General features: G+C 41.3%; 1 protein-coding gene across 1 annotated transcript in view; it reads left to right on the top strand.

Annotated features, from left to right (window-relative positions):
* Positions 1 to 11,991: 11,991 nt before the first annotated feature.
* usp6nl (USP6 N-terminal like) overlaps positions 11,992 to 16,856 on the top strand; it is a 99,056-nt gene continuing 94,191 nt past the window's right edge. The window contains exon 1 of the mRNA XM_082509954.1: positions 11,992 to 12,304. The gene's annotated coding sequence lies outside the window, so the exon portion shown is untranslated. The remainder of the gene's footprint in view (positions 12,305 to 16,856) is intronic.

Here is a 16,856-nt window from a genome sequence, read left to right as displayed (position 1 = left end):
ATATACATCGAGGTGTTTGTATGTATATTACTGTGTAGCCCAAGTCGTCGCGCGACAGTCAACAAGTGTTCCCCAACCCAAAAAATGGCAACGCGGGATCCTGCAAATCCAAATTTGACCAGGAACAACTAAAAGCTTGTTAGTTGGGTCTAGAAATCCCTTAGCTTGAAAGAATGGTTTGACATTTTGGGGGAAAATACACTCGTGCGCTTTCTTGGTGAAAGGTTAGGCCTGCTCTCCTTTAGGTCTTTGAGAAATATATATCTCTAGATCCTTGGAGTTGCAGGGACTTGGTGACCTTTAGGTTGTTTTCTTTTCCCAGTGTCAGGTGGAAACCATAAAAAGTTTTTCTTAAACTGAGTACATACTATTACTCTGTTTTATGTGCACAAGTAAGACTACAAGTTCCTAGTGGTTAGCACCACCTTTTTCAACTGGCAACAAGTCCTTCCACATCTTGACAGGCAGTGCTTGTTTGCTTCAGGTCATTGAATGTTGTGTGCCAGGTGAGCTTTGGCCATCACCCTGTTATACACTTCTCAGTGGTAGATGACAGACTGGTTACCCAACTGAAGGAATAATGGCAACATTAATGTGAGCTAGTTAGCTGCAATGGCAGATTTGGATTGGTGTGGTGTTACATGGATTTAAATTATTGCCATCACTGTAGAAGACTTAGGATTATGTGTGGTCAGGGTTTCCGTCTATTTGGAGTCATAGATAGTATAAAAGATGAAAGTGACGCCAACGCAAAAGTTGCTTTACACTTGAGTTCCACCTAATGGCCAGATGTTGGGCGATACCTGCAGTTGCAAATGGCCAAAGTAGGGTAAAACAGTTGGCACCACAACAAAACACCTTTAGCTAGGTTCAAATTTTACATGATTACTTTAGTCTTTGTTTAGTTAGCCGTTAGAAAGCTAGCTGAGGCGCTTGGTGAAATTGTGTTAAAATGCTTTAAATATAGGTTGGATTATAGGTTAGAAACTGCAACTGGAGTTTTTTGTGAGCAGAATTGTCAATGAGGATTTTGTTATCTCCTCCAGTGTAGACAGGATTTAACTGTCTTTATTCAAATAAACATTAAACAGCAACTGAAATAAAGTTCCTACACTTGGCTAGCTTATAGCTCCCTATTTATAGCCATTTGTTCTTTTACACATTGCTTTTTGCACAGATTAAAGATTAAGGGTGTTAGTGAGTTTTATAAACATTGATGATGAGTGGCTTTTATTTCACATATAGGCGCAGCTGTTACCATTCCTTAAGCTAACTTAGCTGCTAGTTATAGCCTCTTTTGTACTAATGTCACCTCATTTAGTTCATGCCAAGAAAGCAGATGAGTGCATTTCCCTAAATGTTGAATTATACTGTATATTGCTAAATTATTTGCATTCAGAAGCCATCTTTTACTAACTTTAGTCCCACTGAGGACTGTGACATTTGATATTTTTACCAACTTTTGAGATAAACCCTGAATTGGCCTTGAGTAAGAAGGTTGGCTCTGATCGGGGAAAGGCTAACTGTGAACGTTCCCTCATCAGGGATCGGCCTACGCAGTCCTCCTTCCTGTGCTGTCCGCTGTCCTGGGCGAGCCCTGTCCACTGTATGTCCACTCTTTGTCCAATCCACTCCCGTACTGTCTCACCGTCACAACTGCATCCCCAGTAGAGAGGAAAGAGAAGTCAAAGGTCAAAGTTTTCACCTTTCACTCACGGATATCAATCAGGGGTTTTTGACATGTGCTTGAATTGCAACAACAACAACAAAAGTGGTACTTCTGCTGCGATCATCAAAGGTTACCTCAGAGGAATGACAATAACTGAAGTCTTCAGAAATGGGAAGATCTGGAAAACACTCGCTCCTTTTAAACGGGTAAATGCGTATTTTTAAAATGGGTCTAATAACTCAGACAAACTGCAGATCCCCTCACATCAGTGGCTCTTTAAACCAAAGCTGCGACAAACAAAGCTCAGATTTCTTCTTTTTTAGAACTACATATCACAAATATTCACATAGCTGTATATTATGTGCTCTCTGGCACATTATGGCGTCTTATCCTTTTCATCACTGCACCAGTCCACCTAGTCTGTTATTAAATATTGATTGTGAGGTTCAGGCAAGGCATACAATAAACTACCCTCAGCCTGTGGATCCTACCCATGGATAGATAATATTACACCGCCATTATTCTCAATGTGTGGCCTGGAATTCAACAAAATATCTGCAGCTCTGAGGGTTTTTTTGTTTTGTTTTTTCAATTAGTTGTTGGGTTTTATCCTATTTGTATAGAATCCTTTTTAAAACATGAGCCGAGATGGGAATGTTTAAGCCTTCGAACCATCAAAATTTGAACAATGCTCAGAAAGACATGCAGAACATTTTAAAGGATTTGCGTGCGTCCTGTGTGAAAGGTGACCATCACATCAGCTGTCACCCAACATGCTCCCAGATTCAAGGTAAGAGTTCAGTCAAACACAATAATCAAGTCAAACAGAGATTTGATCAGAGTGGATGTTCGAATTTCAACTTTTCTACTTTGTTTCCTTTTGAGTATTTTTAACACTGGAAGATTTCAAGAATTCAGCACTTTCCTTTCTTCTCAAATTTAAAAAGTACTTTGAACATCATTTTAGCGGTGCAACAACACAGTTTGATTTATAAAAGATTTGCAAACACTCCAATGAACAATATATTACAAAGCCAAATGTGCAGTGGAGAAAGGAAACGAATAGTTCCAGTGATAACAGACACTGTTATTTAACTAAAAAACATCATTTTTCTACAGTTGTATCCAGGTGACCTTAAGAGACACCACAAAGGTGTCCTCTAAAACACACCCATCACAAAGCCTCTCAGCCACATTGAATGAATAACACATGAATAAATCCCACAATCAATACCAGACTATTAATAGCGAGTAGACAGCAGTGATACTGGATCAATACACCAAACACAAAGACACTGCGAATGAAAATAGAGGAGTCACGCTAAATGCAATGTTGGAACACCGGTGATGGTTTTGGAGTGTGACCAAGCCACTGCGAGTAAATTCATGTCGTATTTTGAATGATACGAGTGGAATGTACTACATTAAAGCATTGTGCAGCTGATAATCAGCCCATTTGTTACTACTGAATCACACAGCTTGTGTATTATTCGGTCTCTGACAAGAAGCGAGACATGCCAAGGGGGCTGACACACAAGCGCACACACTCTCAATCCGTCACATTCCCAGTGGAAACGTAGAGAATTCCTTCCTGCGAGGAGCGAGATGGGATGCTCTGTGCTCGCCGTCGCCACTGAGAAGCAGAGGAGAGAAAGCAGGAAATTGGTCGGGTCATAGAGAGAGGATGAGCGGAAGAGAAGTGTTTGATTTGAGCTAATTGAAATTAACAGCCAGCAGTGGCTGATGCTCCGCCAGAGACAGCAGACAGGAAGCCAGATTATTCCCAATGGGGTTGCTTTATAGAGGGGTCAAAGGTCAAGGAAGATTTGCTGCACATGTTTAGAGTTCCAACACTTGTCACAGGTAATGTAGTTCAAGGAAAGGAGCGTTTTTCTCCTGGTTACAACATTTTCCCACTATAGATACCAGGTATAAAGTTGCTATATATGGTGTATAAACCATTCACAGAAACAGGTACGACCCCACAAAGTTGGAGAGACTCTTGAAGTAACAGAGGATCACCTATGAGGAGGACGAACACTCTTTTAACAGCAAAAGACCTCCAGCAGACCCGGGCTCAGGAGGTGGCTGCATCCTGCGTCATATTTTTCATTCTGTACCTCCTTGATTCCTTTCCTCCTCTCCTGTCTTCCTAGGGTGGAGACATAAGGAGAGAGGACTCGTGAAGGTCTAAATACTCTCAAACTCCCACTGGCTGGATTGACAATTTAAGTTTAGTAGTTGGTACTGGTAGTAACCCACCCAGTGACATCATATTTCAGTTCATGTAATGGATACTGTGCTTACAAGGCCTCAAATATATATATATATTAATCTAGAAGAGTTAAAAAAAAACATTATTTTACATGTTTAGCTCCGTTTATTTCTATTCACTGACCACTATGGAAACACAGAAGAGAAAGATGTGAAAATCCTGCTTTGTGTCATTTAAAAATGAAATATTCATCAGCTTTCACAAAGAAGATCAATTGAATTGGACTGTGTGCTTATTAACAACCGTTTTTAAACTGTAATGTAATACAAAATGGCAAGAATAAATATACAAACAGTACAGGAACTTTATCAGTGCCAAACACTAACACCAAAATGAGGCAACTTTAAGAATACAAAGAACGATTTAAAAAGGTAATTACTGTGTTATTCTTGAGAGGGACCGCATTTTAAGAAGGAAAAATATGCACATTTTACTAAATACTTGCAAATTCTGTAAATTAGCAGCAAATAATAATAATATGATCAAATGACTTTAGTTATTGTGCAGAACTTTAGGTTAAAAAAACAGCATGAAGAAAGAGCTCCTCTATCGGAGTATATTTACTGTAAGTACATCAGTTTTGTACTGAGCTGATTACATTATGATTTACATCTATTCAGCTTTTAAAGAACAAAACCGTTCGTTTCCCCACTTTTCAAGCTTCACTTTGAATCCGGCGTGCCACGGTGAAGAAAACAAAAAAGACACAACTGAGACTGAAACTCCAAATAAAGGCTCTCTTTGGTATGCAGGTAATTAAATTATAGTCTTGATCAAAGGAAGGCCTGGGAGAGCTTTTTATTTTTATTTTTTTCATATTCACCTCCTATTTCTTATGCATTCCTTTGAAGAACTGAAGTGAGTCATTCCCCTTTGTTAGACAAAATATTCACCGAATTGTTATGCTTATGCAACGCTTAAGCTTGTTGGCAGAACACGGAAGAACCGGAGCAATATGCGTGTAAAAAGCAGCTACTAAAAGGAGTTTGTGCATGTGGCTCCCGTCAGCAGAGTCAGCTGATGCAATGCTGCCATCTTGTGTTTTGAAAAAGGAAGGAAAGCCGTGATAAAAGGAAGTCCACAAAACCAGCAGTCACAGAGGCGATGCTCTGCTGATACCACACAAAAGAGCGCATCGCCTCAGTATCAGAGGATAATGCCTGTGTGTGTTTGGTTTAAATGGGAAGCTCTTTGATGAGATTAGCACAATATACCATGCCCTTCATTAGGCCACTTATTCCTCACTGATATTTGAGTGTCCCGGATCTCAAATCAGTGTTTGATCTCTGCCAAAGGCTGTGTTTGTGTATTGGTACTTATCTCCCACAGCACCCTTTAGGCCTTTGAAGTAACAGTAACACTCCTGTGCACTTCAGTCACTACCTGTCAATACACACCATAGCTGAAAAGGTGGAGAACAATGATTAAAAATTCAGATTTATTGTTATTTTAAGCTGACAGCAGCATATGCACAGAATAAGCCCTGTTTGATGAAACGAGTGTCTGTCCCATAGCTGGAAACATGGAGCCAGCTTTTGAATGATTCTGCTTGTAATACTATTCATTAAGGGTGGTGTTACCCAGCTGGCATGAAACATAATGGTCTCTCTTATCAGTTCAAACCTTTAGTTATGTTATTTATATAGCAGTAGTTCACAGCAACAGTCATTTCAAGATGCTTTATATTTTCTGATTGACTGATCCTCTGTGAAGATCACTTAGTGAAAGTGGGAAGAAAGAACTCACTTTTAACAGGAAACTGAACAGAAAGTGTCACTTTGTGTTTACATTATTGTCTAGAGTGACAAAGCTAACATAAAAGCAACCCTAATGTGAGTACTTATAGGAACATCATGTGCAGCCATGGGTGACCACGTCGCCCACTCAAAGACTGTATGTAAAAGATGGACATCAACTACCTTACCTGTTCTGGAATATGCATTTTAAGTAGGAATCCCTAAAATGATGGCTCGCGGGGGTTTAAGTGTTAATCTACAACAGCTTCCTTACTCACTGTCAATAATCAGTGATTGAGAGATTATTGGTGGAAAACTCTTAATTAATAGCCTAATAGTTGTAAAATGGTCTGTTATAAATGCTGACAATGACTAATGTGACACCAACAGAGTGCTAATATGCGTGTGATAAAGCATGCAATTAATGGTGATGGATCACTGTAGTTCTTAAAACTACTTAAACTAAAGGAACCTCACGTGCTCTCTCCCTCATCCACCACACAGCGAAGCAATGCAGAGCAACAATGAAGAGGCTGAAAGAGAATTATATGAAAACAAAAGACAACAACAAGAGGTGCTGTTTTCTTACCAGCTGCTGGCCTGCTACTTTATTACTTTAGAGTTCCTATCAGTGAGCAAACATAAAAAAAACTATTTGTAGAACACATTTCATTCCAGGTGGAAGCACAATATCCTGCACAATGCAGTCGCAAGATACGTAATCTTTCGACTCAGACAACTGAGCAAGTGAATTCAAAAAACTCATTTAAAAGATAGATAGGGGAGGTTGGGCATGTCCTTCCCCGGCAGGTACGTACGCCCAGGTGATCTCCAGCACGCCTGTATGGGCTGCTATTCCACCCGCTTCACCCATTTTTCCCCATGTTTTGTGTAGGATGGACTTCCACGGCTGCCAAGAAATACAGACTTACTGTACAAATCCTCTTATGTTACACAACGTTAATACACACATGGCATGAAGTGACACACAATGGAAGAAAGGGATGAATGGGAATGAAACTCACATGTGGGCCACCATCCTTCACCCCAGGCCCATAAAGGATAACATTTTGTGCATGTAAACGTTCCTGAGGCGCTGGAACACTTGGAGAGGAGGCTCGATTAAACGAAATATCCTCAGCAACTCTTTGGGCATGTTTTTATAGCTTTTATGCTTTGAGCACATGTAACATGCCAACCTGTTTCCAGCACGTTTGATCCCTCAGCTTACTTTAAGTGGACTCCTGATGAAGAAGTATTTTGTTGTGTTTGCGTTGGGCACTCGAAGGTGGAACTGATGTAGAATTCGCTGCAGACAGCCGTGACACAATCAGCGGCTTAATAGGCCGTGAAATCAACACTCGCGGCAGGGCCAAGCCCGAATCAAGTCCCCCGCGTTGCCCCTTTAACATGGTCATGTGACACGTTAGGATAGCAAATAGGCAGGCGGCACAGGTCTGCAGGACCATCAAACCTGGCTGTGACGCTGTTTCCTGTCACTGAGCCCGGAACAGACCGAGGCGTATCGATTGATCGGACCACACATCCATTTAAAATCGGCTGCTTGTTTGTGTGTTTTTCTGGTTTGCTCTCCACAGATTTCGGCTCTGATTCACCGGAAAGTGCATCCTTGACAAATGAAGGACATTTCCAATAAATGAGCACAACATGCAACAAATGAATAAATCAATGGGTAACTGGGATTGAATCTGACATTGTTGAGAAAAGTCAATACACATCCTAAGAACACCTAAGCATTAAATTAGAGGTGTTTGTTCTCTTTATTTGTGCACCTCTTAAGGACTTCTGGGTTGCTGTGAAGGCCTAACAGCTAATCTCTGAAAGATCCTTCACATCACTTTACTGAACTTTGCTGTCTGATAGCACTCATTTATAAAAGTATTCAGACCCTTGGCCTCAATGGAGCTACAAAATGTGGTCAGAAGAGTCTTGTTTCCTTTGATAATCATTGAGACACGTCTGGAATGCGATTGTGGTTCACCAAAGGCTAACAGAAGGGACTGCAAAGAGTTTTTGTTTTGACTAAAGAAGTGATTAATATTCAGTTTAATCCTCTCAGAACTGGAGAAAGTATAAAGCAGAATTTACATACAATCGATTTAAAAGGAACATACAGAAGGAGCTTGAGGAAATCTCAGTGTCTCACGTTGCTGTTCAGAAGTTTTGGCCTCCTCTTCTTTACAATGTTGATTCAGTTAATTGACGTTTGTAGGAATTTATTTATGCATAGCTCTCTCGAGGTGCCACCTGGTCTGGTTGAGTTCTTTTCCTGACTCAGTCAGCTGTCTGATTAACTAACGATTTCCTTATATTCAGACAATATGCCACATCTGTTTATGTTAGTGAAAACTGCCTAACTATGCTAACCTTTAATAGTCCATTTAACAACAACCTCACCTGGAACAGGTTAAAGAAGAGAGGCTGGCTATGAATGTTGACTTCTTGGTTCCTCTGTGGGAATTTTGATGACACAGTTGACCCTGTCCTGTTCTGTTTACCAAATGATGGCGGCGCGTTACATTTGAAGGCATCAGGTGTAGTCCCAGTCACCAGTCAGCGCTCTGCAGTCAATAATATGGTCTGCTAGTGGGGGTTAAGCAGCTCCTCTCTATAAACAGTATGCTCTCGAAAGTAAATAGTGCAGCCCCTGTACCCAGGCCTCATTATACACTCTGGGTGTGTGTTTAAGGCTCCTCCAGGGCCTCGGCGCCTGCTGTAACGCCAGTGAAACACAAAACAGCAGACAGATCCTGGCTGAACTAAGCTGGACGCTGCTGAGCGGGCTCAGAACGCCGCTCCGTAGCTTTGTCTCAGAGAGGAAATCTGCAGGATGTGCACGGATTTAAAACTCTTAAAGATGTTTTAAAGACAATTCTGGTACTGAAAGCACCAGTTCCCCTTTCCTTTCATTTCCTTTCCTTTCCTTTCCTGTCCCCTCCCGGTGTAAAGCCACTTGTACTGAACTTTGTGAACAGAAATCTCCAATGAGCAACCCTCCGATGGCCCTTTCCTTTCTAGTGCATCAAAGTGACATATCCACCTGCTGTAGGAGGCACATGCTGAGTTTTTTAATCTCACAATCACTCCAGATCTTTTCGTTCAGTCATTTTCTGTCCTATCTCAGTTACATTAACTGTGCACATTCATAAAAAAAGGCAAATTTAATACTTTCAAAAGCATTTTGATGAGAACCTGACACTAAAAGGACCGTTATGATCATCCCTCATCTCTTTTTGTTTTCACCACAGTAGGTTGCACATTATCAGCAGCAAGTTTCTTTTTCATACAAATAGGCCAGGAGCAGCTCTTTTAAACATCATGACAGCCCCCCCCCCCCCCCCCCCCCCCCCAACTCCTTTTCCTTTCTTCGTCTCTCCTCTTTTTTTTCATGTCCAACATCGATGAAATATAATTTTTCAGACAAAAACAAGGAGATATAAAAAATATCCTTTGCATCCAAGTCCATCTGCAGGCTACGCTTTTAATAGCATCAAAAACACAATTTTACTCCTTTTTCCTTCCTGTGCCCCCAATTATTGGAGGCTGGAGGTACATTAAGGGACTTTTATTATCCTATATTCTCTTTTCCATAAAGTCCAGTTTGGTTAGCTTAGAAAATATATAAAAAAAATGTTATGATCTTTTACATGATTTGGATCAGAAATCTTACAAATAACTGATGTGATTATTAATTCACCTGCAAAGCAAAACTGGAGCCAAACTAGTCTAGAACGTGCGAGGTTTATGCCACTGGAGAGCAAATGTATCTAAAGAGGGCAACTGCTAATGCCTTATCATTATGTAATCTGTTATTTTATCAGCAAATGCCTGCGTTGTTGTTGTTGTGTAAACAGCGGCGGTAATGGATTCCTCAGTGAAGCGAGGGAAATGTTTCCACACCGCGTGAAGCGTGTGGACACTCAACACCCTCTTCATCAGAACAAGTCCTGTTTGTCGATGAAGCCGAGACGGGAATACAAATGAATCCGGTGGACGCGGCAGCAGCAGATTAAAGTGTGTGATGGAAGAAGTTCATCCAAAATCCTCTAGGACAGGGGTTTCAAGATAAGGCCCGGGGGCTAGAATAGGCCCCGCAAAGACTCCAAACCGGCCCACTGGAAGGCTTTGGAATTTTCTATGGATTTCTTTCATAGACTACAGTAAATCTGTATCATCTCAAGAAAACTGAGACTGTACAGTTGAAATTCCTCTTCTTTTTCTTATATTGCGATATCTCAGGGAGTAAGTGTGCAGTTAAACTTCTTCACACAGACAGAAAGGGGAGTTTCACTGGTCCGGCCCACTTCAAAGACAGACTAGACCAGATGTTTTTGTTTCCTCCACATGCAGTTATAAATGGAACCACGTGAATATTAAACATCTTTTACTTGGACTAACTTGAATGTAAAAGCACCACATTTAAATTTAATCTCAGCGTGACAATGCACGCCTGTGATTAACATACTATCACTGATTAATATCAACGTACTGTATGAAACCTCTGCCAAGGCTTATGGGGTGACACCATCCCCTTCAAAATATAATCCACCCTCCCTGGAGCCCTAAAACAAATACCACTAAACTAAACTAAAATGCAAAAATGGATTAGAATTTGATCGGACCAGTGGTGGATGTAACAGAGAGGAGTCTTAATCTACTTTTTCTTACACATGTACATTATTGTCTATATTTTACATGCAAATACTGCATTTTGTACTCCTTACCATTTGTTTTAGAGCTTCAGTTACTTCCTTTTTGGTGGATTTTAAAACTGAAATCCAAGAATATGTGATGCTGTATCAGATAACGATACCCAGCGCAGCATCAGTGATTAAACTAATCTCCAGCTCCATCAATAGAAGGTTATACAGATGGCTGTCCCTCCCTGACCGTGGTTCTACTTGAGGATCTTCCTGTTAAAAGGGATTTTTTTTACTTCCCACTGTCACCAAATGCTTGCTCACAAGGGGTTTGTCCACTATTGTGGGGTCTTTACCTTACAGCATAAAGCACCTTGAGGCCACTGTAGTTGTGTTGTTCTGCACAATGAGTACTTTCTTCAATACTTGGGACAGATACGACTATACAGACAAAAGTATTTTGACACACCTTGTTATTGATCTTGTCCTGAGCTTTGACCTCAGCTTAAATGTTTAGAGAGATGTTCACGCTTCAGCTTCTTCAGCTTACATTTCCATGTTCCAGCATGACTGCGGATCAGCACACATAGTGAAGCCCATAAAAGAATGGCTTGATGAATTTGACTGGCCCACACAGAGCCCTGACCTCAACCCCATCAAACACCTTTGGGATGAACAAGTACGGCGACTGTAAGCGTCCAACACCAGTGTCTGACTTTACAAATGCTCTTCTGGATAAAAGGGCAAGCTCCAAAATCTTGTAGAAAGCCTTCAGGATGATATAAATGTGGTTCAGTACTTTTGTCACAGCTAAGGTGAGGGAGATGAGGTTTGTTTTTGAATGCAGAAAGCCATATTTATTCACGTTAGAACACTTTCTGGAATATCTATGGCAGATACAGAAAACAGTCTAGGAATAAACATAAACAGGGTCATTAAAGAACAGAAAGTAGTCACAAATGACTGGAAGTGGCCAATTTAGTTGCTAAAATAGCCAAGGATTAAGTGGGATTGTGCCTTTTATTTAAATAAACCTTTGCTTCGCCACCTTGCAAAATAGCTCATTCAATACAAAACTGTTGTTCTCACGTCACGCTTCACAATACCAACATACAATAGATACCTGCTACCTACACGTATACATCACTCCCACGGCACTCCTGGTACACAGAACAAATCTCTGAGTGTGTTTTACTGCGTATAGCAACCATTTGTAAGCAGTACAAATGAATTTTGCTTTTCCTTTTTTCTGTATACATTTTTTAATTAATTAATTTTTTAAACATATCTCAGATTAACTTTTCTTTTTTTTTCATTCTTTCTTTTTTATCAATAAAATTAAATAAAAAATAAAAACACTGTCAAAAAGCCTGCAGTATTTCTTTATTATTCATATTGTTATTGCTTTTAATTGGATCTTTTTCTATCTCTTGATGCAAATTTTGAACTGTCTTTGGTGGGATGTGGACTACCATATAGGAAACGCGTGGTTGATTTTTTTTTTTTTTTTTTACCTAGTCAGTAACAAACATTAAAATAAACAAAGTAAAAAAAACTGATATGGAAGTTGCAAGCGGCCCTGTGATTGATTATTTGATCGATTATTGTGATTAAAACATGTATGACATTCTGATTGGGACTCTGATCAGAGCCCACAGTTTTCCTGGGATTTTCCTGGACACCGTAGGAAGCAGGAACGACCCTGAGCCCTGTGGCTCATGTTGTGTGAGGGCAGTCCTGCAGACTGGGCTCGGCCCCAGCTGCAGCTGCAGCATCCAGCCGGTGAGATCAGATCAGCCCGGCGGGCGGCGCATTGCTGCTACCTGGCTGGGATCCTGCACGGCTTCCCACACACGGAGTTTGAGAAGTGCCCTGGACTTCCTGGTACGGGACCATGGACGCTTTCTGCTCCACTTTGCCCTGAGGTTTGTGACCGAGGAGGAGCTGTCGCGCTGAGAGCAAGGTGAGCCTTTGAGGAGTTAGTTTTGCGCCGGTGCGGCGGGAATTAATTTTGCAGCGGTTGGGAAGTTGTCGAACAGCTCCTGAAAGGCATCTGTCAGTGGACACAGTAGCGATACCGCGGGGCTGAATGACGGCAGCCCGCAAACGGTGGCGTTTGGGAGTGAAGTGGAGCATAGCGCCGGGGCTTTTCTGGACTTCTCCCGGCGCCTGTGTGGGATAATTCGAGTCGTTCTGCGTTTAGAGGGAATGGTTCATTGTGTTTTATTGTGGTAAACTTTGTACTTATTTGTATTCACTGAGGCCTACCTAGCCAAACCCCTCCGGTGTTGAGCTAGCAGAGTAGCAGAAGGCAACTTCCGGTCTCATCCTACAAAATAAAGCTACCGCTGAAAGGGGTGGTTATGCGAGTAAAAGTAGCTGTCGTTGATTATGATTTATTTACATTTACTATATATAGTCATAGAACAACTGTTATCGTTTTGAAGATCTTTCCTGCTTCACACGAGCTCACACGTAAAAAAAAGCGTGGAAAAAAAGCTTAAAAATCACCATTAGTTTTGGATATGAATCCCGCAAATTCCTTTTAACCGCCATGCTTTGAGCTGTACAGTAATTATTTATAATTTCAGTATTTTCGTGGGGTTTTCAGCACATTGTTTTTTATTCGTATGTTAAAATCGCTTTAGTTCCGGTTGGAGTTCAGCTGATTGTTGCTACATTACCTCCCGCAACGGAATCAATATAGACTAAGCACCATTCACTGCTTCTAATTGGCTGTCCACGCGTGCTCTCAGGCTTCTAATTGGCCGTGACGGTCTGTCATTCATTTTGATGACCCCACCCTCCCCTGCGCTCACCGTCAAAGCTGTAAAATCGTTCACTGAATGTGCTTTCCACTGTGTGTGATATCATGGTTTTCACGGGAGAGGAAAGGATAGAAGGGGCCAGTTATGTTGAAGTGAGGTTCGTCAGTTCAGCTAGAAATACGCAAAAAATCGGAAGTAAAGCGAATGTGTTTTCAAATTAAAAGCGAGAGACTTGCCAGTACAACGGTTAAAAGAGCGTATATTCACACCTAGGGATGCACTGATCACTCTTTGTTATTGAAAGCATTATTTATACTGAAAACCAACTAAATAAGCACTGTGGAAATCATGTGTAACGTTGCAATACAGTTGTACTTCTGTATCTTCTGATTCTGGTGTCTTATCTTAAAAAAAGTTTATTAGGAAATTTCTCAAGGTATTTTTCATTCACTGACAGGTACGTAAACTACATGCAGCGTTACTTTCGCATTACCGAAAGAAAAGAAAACTGTTTTACTTTGAAAACAATAGGAGGAAATGATACCTCTGAATGTTGCACACTTGACAGTGGTGTGCTTTTCTATCCCTCCTGTCCCGCTTCAGGATAATGCGGCTTAACTCGGTTGGGAGCTTTACAATTTCAAAACACAAGGCATTTGTAGTGGTGTGCACAAGTGAGGCTGTGCCGTGCACGGTGTTTACATCGAAAACCTTGGAGGTGTTGTCCAGCTGCATCGCTTGACACAAAGCCCCAAGACTGAAAAAAGAAACCGAGGCATAAATCAACTAAAGATTTCTTCCTCGTTATCACAGTTGTCATCTTCACCTTAAACCTGTGATTAAGCTTGTTTGTCCCCTGCAGAGCTGCATTTCCAGTGCTCAGCGTCTGGCTGCCTTTGAGATGAGCAGCATGTCAGGATGTGTCAGGGTCAGACTATGCGCTTTATCAGCTTTTATTTTGAGCCATTGTCGCCACTGCCCTGCTGCTGCTTCTGAGTTGCTTTTCTGGGATCGGTTCTTTCCCAGCTCTGTCAATCAGAGATAGATGTCAGAAAACTAGAAGCAACATTCCTGGGCATGGCAACTCACACTTTCTACTTCTTCTAGGCTCCTACCATAATGCTTATAAAGTAACAGTAAGCACAAGGTAGAGTTTCACAAACTTTTAATTTGTCTTGATGTGGTCTGTTTGCTGCACCTCACCTAACAACACTTTTTCATTCTGTTAGCACTTACATGTTTAGGAGATGTTTAATGACCCTCTAAATTGGCTTTTAGTACGAGAAGTCCAGCTATGTGTTTCAGTCTGCATGGGCACAAAAATCAAGCTTGGTTTACTTACTTTTTGTGGATGGGCACACCTTTCCCATTGCCATGGTTTCTTCAGCAGCTGTTCTAATAGATCATCATATAGATATACAGCATATAGATCACCATTTCCATCTAAGAGTTAGACCAAAGAAAAGGAAACTCTGGTCTTGCTTTTTTTGCCATTGGATGACTGCACAGTGTTTTTGTCTGTTGCTATCATGGTGCTTGATTATAGAGAGTCAATCTCAGTGAGACCTAAGATTTCAGTGAGGACATGAGGCCTCTGATGAGGACTATTTCATAGTGAGTAATCCAAGTCACGCTGCAACATATTAAGGACTAACCCTGTGCTGTGGATGGATTATATCAGACCTCCTTTTGGCTGAAGTTGGGTCTGTTTTCAGTGTTTTCTTCCTGCCGTATGATGAATTTATCTTTGTCCATCTGGGACCCTTAACATAAACTTTACTGAGAATAATTTATATCTTTCTTGTACTAGTTTATTAGCCAGGCAGCAAATCGCAACAAGCCAACTAGCCCAGCATCACTTTTTCTTCTTCTTTGCATGTTCCCATTAGTGCTCACCACAGCTGATCATCTGCATCCATCTCACCTAATCCCTACTATCCCTAGCATCCTTCACTACATCCACCCCTCTCTGAAGTCTTCTTCTTTAGCATCCGTTGTCAGATATATCCACTACCCATCCTCTGCACATGTCCAAACCATCTCAGCCTTGCCTCTCTAAATTTGTCTCCAAACCGCTCGACCTGAGCTGTTCATCCTTATTACTTCCTGTGAAAACCTTAGCATCTTCATCTCGGCCTCCTGTCTTTTTGTCAGCGCCACAGTCTTATCTCCACCCACTCCACCCTGCCTTCACTCTCCTCTTCACCTCTCTTGTGCGCCCAACTTAACTAAAGCCTTCCACATGTTTTCCATCAGAGGAGATTTGAATTTATTCAAGAATACTTCAGACAGGGGTTCATCCCACAGAACCTTGTGAATCCTCTGTTTCGTGGATGATATGCTGGGAGAACAGTCACACTGATCATTTTATTGGAGCTGATTGATGGTGTCTCAGCGTTTGTTTGCTTTTTGGAACCGAGGGAGCGTTCGGACTAGGAAAAAGCAAATTACATCATGCTTAACAACCGGATTGACTCGTTGCAGCGTTCCCCAAACCTGGACACCTGTTACAGAGTACTCTTTAAACAGTAGTCTGTACACAGCTGAGCGGTAGGATCAAATAAACTCCCACAGCTCTCAGAGCGCACTGCGCTTATATTGGTGAACCACACAGAAGCGAGAGGAGTCTCAGAAAGAGTCTAACTTGCTCGTCATTCTGCCACGAGGGTGTGAGGTCAGAAGCTGCCAGAAAAAAACTAGAACATAAAATAATTTGACCCAAACTGATGCCATACATCATCCGCTTTGGGCCGTAATCTGGTTGGTATTTTGATGCTTTTATTTCCTATTAGTTTTCACCTTTTTAAGGTATCAGTTTGGTAATATTGAGTTTTATTGAGCTTCATACCATTCTGCTTATTTAAACATTTTGTTATATGTCTATTGTGTTAAGGAATTTCCCAACTCTGGGAGAATAAAAGTATGTCTTATCTTGTAGCCCGAGCTGGGCAGTGTTATGTGAAGACTTCCCCTCAGAAAACAGATTTTGTGACGCAAAGTAGAGGAATTTTAAGCAAGGAGGTGTTTTTTTTAGCTTGAGATACTGGTAACAAGGACTACAAAAGCCTGCAGCTAATTTATCATCACACACGACATGTCGCAGCCTCTGCAGTGAACACATATGGATAAGAAATGGATAAGAATAAACAGTCAAATTCCACAGAATGTGAGTATAGTTTGTCAAGCTAGACGGGGTTGATCTTTAAAGTCTTTAGCTGTAAATCCTAACCCGCCAGCTCACCGACCCTCATAAAACTTTCAGAGCAACCTGAACTCTGAGGGAAGCATCACCTGCCCAGCTGATAAGGTTTCAGTTTCTAGCTCGCAGACTCTTCAGCAGGGTAGAAGTTCATTGCTGCACCAGACGGAAGGTCTGATTAATCTTAACGCTGCCCTGTTGCCTGTAAGCCATTGTCAACACTTGACCTTTTACACAAAACCTCACGCTGGTTTTCTACAGAGCTGCTGCACTGTGTGGCATTTTAGAGACCTTCTGCATACGAGGTACCCTTCTAATCTTAGTTGTCTGTATTTTCCCCTCATTTCTTTCACAATCAGACAACAAAAAGAGCACCAAAACATGTTTTTACTCTCGTTACAGAGTTCTAACTGCTACTGTGTCTACAGCTGCTTTGAAGGGAACCTCTTATGCCCTTTTCCAGCTCCACTTTGTTCTTGTACTCTACTAGAGGAATTTTGCATGATTGCAAAACTACTGGGTGACTGTGGCTCAGGAGGTGCAGCAAG

Source organism: Aulonocara stuartgranti (assembly GCF_965226115.1).
Source record: "Aulonocara stuartgranti genome assembly, chromosome: 17".
NCBI lineage: Eukaryota > Metazoa > Chordata > Actinopteri > Cichliformes > Cichlidae > Aulonocara > Aulonocara stuartgranti.
Note: the sequence above shows the minus strand (reverse complement) of the source record. Positions and strands in the feature narration are given on the sequence as shown.